This window comes from Choloepus didactylus, chromosome 5, assembly GCF_015220235.1.
Source record: "Choloepus didactylus isolate mChoDid1 chromosome 5, mChoDid1.pri, whole genome shotgun sequence".
In the NCBI taxonomy this organism is placed as follows: Eukaryota; Metazoa; Chordata; class Mammalia; order Pilosa; family Megalonychidae; genus Choloepus; species Choloepus didactylus.
In genome coordinates this window covers 159,465,415-159,471,414 of record NC_051311.1, presented here as the reverse complement: position 1 = coordinate 159,471,414, position 6,000 = coordinate 159,465,415, and positions in this window count along the sequence as shown.

The following is a 6,000-nucleotide window of genomic DNA, read 5'->3' as shown; positions in this document are numbered from 1 at the left end:
CACGTCCCAGTTCTGGATGCCTTTCTTCAGGTACACATGAAAAAGTGTAGCCAATATCAAAAGCTATTTGCTGGCTTTCACTCAGAGACCTGTACATAGCACACACTTCAAACAAACCATACATATCTGGTGAATATAAAATAATAAACAAAGATATGATAAATAAAGACAAAAGCAAAGAGGAAAACAAACAAAAAAAAAGAAATAATTGTGGTACTATACTAGTGAACAGCAAAAATTTCAATACAAAAATAATTCATGAGAAAAAGTCATTTCATATTAATAATATATAGACTCAATAGCAAAAGCCATAAAATATTTAAGCTTTAATGCATAACAATTTTTAAAAAATCAACATATATGATGGAAAAATGTAACAAACAAAAGGTGCATTCTTAGAGAAACACAGTTTTGGCCCAAAATTTTAGTGGACACTTCTCAGTCATCAAATACTAGCCAAAGAGTCATTTGCGGGAAGGAAACTTCCCAAAACACTTGGCAGAGTTCAAGAACCAGATCACAAAACCTGGCTAGCACAATAAAGACTGAAGTCCAGTGTTGCTACATATATAAAAGCAAATTAATGAATATATGTTAGCAAATCAAATCCAGAAATAAATTAAATGAACACATCATAAGATATGATTTATTTAAGGAAGGTAAATTTTACTCAATGACAAGAGATCTATTAATGCAATTTATTATATTTAAAGTAAATTAAAAAAAAAACATGATGACCCTTAAGACTCAAAAAATGAAGAATAAAATCACACTACTTGATTTTAAGACCTACTATTTAGGTACAGTAAATAAGAGAATGTGCTGTTAACAATAGGATAGACAAAGAGATGAGTATAGAGAATATAGGAATAGACTTATGCAAAACAGCTGATATTTGACAGAGGTACAAAAGCAATTAAATGAAGGAAGGTTAGTCTTTTTGACAAATAGTTTTGGAAGAATTTGACATTCATAGACAAAAATATTTAAACCAGGAATTCACCTCACCTCTGAACCTCACATAGTACAGAAAAATTAACTCAAATTGTAAATGTAAAATGTGAAAATATGTAACTTTTAGAAGAAAACATAGACACACATCTCCATGATCTGGGATTAGGAGAAGAGATCTTCGACATGACATCAAAGGCATGATCTATTTAAAAAGAAGATAAATTGGATTTCATCCTAATTAAAAATATTTGCTCTGCAAGGTCCTGTAAGAGGATGAAAACATAAACTGTAGGCTGGGAAAATATTTGCAAATCACATATTCATTGAAGGACTAGTGTTCAGAATATATAAGAAAATAACCTTCTAAAGTCAACAGTAAGAAAACAGAATTTCAGTTATAAAATCTCACCAAAAGACTTGAATGTACACTGCATCAAAGAAGACACACAATGGCAAATAAGCTCATGAAAAGATGTTCAACATCATTAACCGTCGAAGAACTGCAAATCAAAACCATGATGAGCTACCAGTTCCCACCGATTAGAATGCCTAAAATAAAATATACTGATAGTACCAAATGCTAGTATGGATATGGAGAAACTGGATCCCTTGTACATTTCTAATGGGGTTGCAAAATGATACAGCCACTCTGGAAAACAGTTTGGCAGTTTTTTGTATGTTAAAACATGTCCTCATCATAAGCAAGCACACTGCTGTGATTTGTCCTAGAAAACAAAACTTATGCTCACTCAGAAACTGTACATGAATGTTCAGAGCAGCTTTCTTTGAAATAGCCTTAAACTAGCAACAAACTATGCCTCTCCTTGGGTAAATGGATAAAAATGCCCTGGAACATCCAAACAGTAGAATACAGTTCAGCAATAAAACGGAATAGGCTATTGATGTTCACAAAAGTAAGGATGGACCTCAGGGGTACTATGCTCAGTGAAAAAAGCCAATATTGAATAGTTTTATGTTGTTTGGTTCCATTTAAATACCTTTCTCAAATTGACAAGCATAGTGATGGAAAAGAGGACTCTCTAAAGTCAACAGTAAGAAAACAGAATTCCAATTATAAAATCTCACCAAAAGACTTGAATGTACACTTCATCAAAGAAGGCACACAATGGCAAATAAGCACATGAAAAGATGTTCAACATCATTAACCATCAAAGAATTGCAGATTTAACAACACCTCAAACTATAAAACGTTATTGAATGAGATGAAGAGAAGATTAGAATAAATATCTTGTTCCTAGAAGAAAATACTTCCATTGGGAAAGATTTAAAATCTTCCCTTAATATCTTGTTCCTAGAAGAAAGTATTTCCATTGGGAAGGATTTAAAATCATTTAAATTTGACTATTTGCAATAATAGGTGCTGCAAGTACCAGGTCTTAAATATGTGGTTGGTTGGATGTAGGAAGATAGAGGTAGTGAGGACCTAACAACTCTAGGATATGAAGTTTATGATCTTTGTCACCCAATAATGAAAGGTTTGGCTACGATATCCACAGCAATTATCTGGGAGGCAAATCTCATGCAGATCATGGCTGCAAATTAGGAGCCATAGGAGGACTATTTCAGCATGTTTACTTGTATTGACCACCTTACGCATTGTTTTCCAAATTCTGATAATAGAGCTAGAGGTTTAAGTAGAGGTGGCAAGACAGAAAAGAGAAAAAAATAGGATTTTCCAAATACTATCACCCAAAGTAGAGTAAATCATTGCAAGAAAGCAGTCTACCAACTGCTGATAAGAAAGATCCACATAATCTTTCCAGGCATCTTCTATTTACATTTCCTACCAGACCAAAACGGTGAGCCAGGTAGCAAGAATCAGATGAAAAGAGGGGCTTCTGTACTTGAAACTGTAATTTCTTATTGCTTCAAGGCAGAGGCTATCAATTTAAAGACCAGGAGAATGACTAGAACTTTGAGGCCAGTGCTAAGACATAGCAGGTTTCAGCCTTAAAGACTGTGTCTATACCATAGGTTAGCTGTGGCTGGAGGAACATGGAATTGACTGGAAGCCTACAGAGTGTGGCCAGCAGAATTCTGTGGCCACCCAACCCCTAGGCTGATCTCTCAGCCCCAGAACTCACCACATCAGACAGTGGGCTGCAAAGGCTGTACGGGCCTCACCAGGACCATCTTCTTCCATGCCTTTTTTGACTGTGACCACAAGGGCCATTAGGCAGAGACCCTGTTCTTTTTTGCTGCTTCTTCTTGTCTGTTGGACACAGCTTGTAGATGTGATGTCTTGCAAAGCTGATGCGGCAAGCATAAGGAAAGAATCAGGTGCTCTGAGGCTGGGGAGCAGGAAGGGAGCTTGAGCCCCAATACTCAATGACAGAATTGAGTTACTTGATATCATTGTAACATCTACTCACTGGGGACTGAGTCAACAAATGTCTCCCGTGTTTAATCCACTGCAACATACTCTGTTACTTGAAGCTCGAAAAATTCTTAAATGCCTCATCTCTTAGTCTCGATGTAGTTTTAGCTTTTATTTGGTCTTTTTATGATCATTTTAATGTAGTCTTAGATTTAAGAAAATGTATGCAAACATACATGTGTGACATTTTAAATAAGAAGCCTGAGACCAAGCGTATTATTTTGGTTTGGTAAAGCTGACATAATGCAATATACCAGAAATGGGTTGGCTTTTAACTATGGGGATTTATTAGCTTACAAGTTTACTATTCTGAAACCATGAAAATGTCCAAATTAAGGCATCAACAAGAGGATACCTTCTCTGTGAGCTTGGGCTCTTTTGTCAGATAGTAAGTCACATATCATCTCTAAGTCCATAATTGGCCCCTTTACTCCTTCCCACACCAGAGTGCGGGACTATAGGTCAGGGCTTGGATATTTCCTTCTCTATGTTCCCAGTGTCTGAATAGTGTCTGATGTATACTACACACTAAGTAAATAGTTTGCTGAATTGATTGGAAATCATTTTAGCAGTTTTTCTCAAGTTTTACTTCTCTCCTCTGATGTCCTCACCCACACAATCTCAGGAGGAAGAGCTTTCTTCACCCTATATTGAAAATATAAAAGTATTGGACTGAAATCCCTCAACTTTCACAACTACAAATTTGCTGAGCAGCTATGAGTCTCCATTTTAAGAAATCTATGCAGGAAATGCCAAATTTCTCTCTTCTCTAAAAACCAACTTATTTTTGCTCTAAGACCTAGTCTTATTAGGCAAGCAGGAAAATCACACTCAGTGATTTTGAGACTCACATACACTGGATCTGAGCCAGGCTTTGTGGCTGTAGGTGAGGCCTCTACTGCCATTGTCCGCTTGCCACACAGACTCACTTTGAAAGAGCCCTTGTTCCTTTTACTTGGTGTCTTTGAGCCCTGACGGCTGCTGCTTCTGTGCCCGACCTGGGGCCAGTAGACGCTTAATGTGACTGAGAGCTCTGGCTGAGATTCTGGCTTCCAGGGGTTTACTGGACATTCCACCAAGGCACCCAGCTCCCCTGCTCATGGGTTATTTGGATGTCTCTCCAGTCTCTCAAAACCTGGGATTGTCTCTTTTTTAATTCTACCAAACAATTCTTTCCTCAAGGGATACAGGCCTTTGTAAATAGAAAGAACACCTTTCTCCCGAGCTTGGAAGCACAGTGCTGGCTACGTGATAGGCCAGGGAAATTGAAGGAAAGAATACAAGGAGAAGGTTTGAAGGAATAACTAAAAAATAGTCGTACACAATATTTTACCTAAAAATAACTATACTCGTGCTTACTTTCTCCTTTTGAGAGATTGAAACACTGTCTGTCTAAGTCCTCACCTGGGCTGAGGGTGCTTTCTTCAACCGTACCCTTCGGGGCTTTCTCCATCATTCGTTAAGTCCTTTCTCTCCTTTTCACCAATTCTACCGGCTTTCTCCTTTCAACAAATTTATACTTGCACAATATCTCCAACTTTAAAGCAGGATTACTTGGTAATGTCTACCTACTGCCATATGTCCCTTATTCTCCTCTACAGCCACATATTTAATAGAGCCATCCACAAGTATGTCAGCCTTTCTCAGCACTTAGTCTCCCCTCCTTTCACAACAACCTTGATGCCACTGAACTACTACCCTGGCCCAAGGGAGCACTGTTGTTGCTTAGCCACTGGGCATTGCCTATCTCTTACTGTACTTGATTTCATTATGGTCTTTAACATGATTAGGCACATTTTACCTCCAGAAAGCCTTTGTTCTATTATTGCTTGTAGCAGCAACTGTTGGTTTCTTTTCTAGATCTCTGATTACTTTTCCACAGGTCTTAGTTCTCTGCTTGTCCCTTAACTATACATGTTCTCTAAGGCCTGAACCTCCTAAGTTCTCCTAGCCATTCCCAAGCCTCCTACAGCAGACAGATAAAAATCCAGGTCTCCCATAGCAATCCTTAACAATTGTCAAAAGCCTACACATCCTGACAAAATTGGAGACTAGCATTCATTTTTTTCTATTAGAAAAATTGTGAATGTACAGAAAAATCATGCATAAAATAGAGGATTCCCATATACCACCCTATTAATAACACCTTGCCGTGATGTGGTACATGTGTTACAATTGATGAAAGCCCTTTTTAATAATTGTACTATTAACTATAGTCCATAGTTTAACACAGAGTTCACTGTTTGTGTTGTGCAGTTCCATGGATTGTTTTTTTTAGTTTTTATTCTAGTCAGCATATATACAACCTAAAACTTTCCCCTTTAACCACGTTCAAACACACAGTTCAGTAATGTGAATTCACAATGTTGTGCTACCATAACCACCATTCATTTGCAAATAGAAATTGTCCATTTTAATTTCCCATTCCCTTCCACAACCCCATCCCCTGACAACCTATATTCTAGATTCTAACTTTTTCATGTTGCTTATTCTGGATATTTCATATTGTGAGCTCATGAAATATTTGTCCTTTCGTGTCTGGCTTATTTCACTCAACATGATGTCTGCAAGATTCATCCCTAATGCCATGTATATCAGTACTTCATTTCTTTTTATGACTGATTAATATCCATTGTATGTTTACCCAA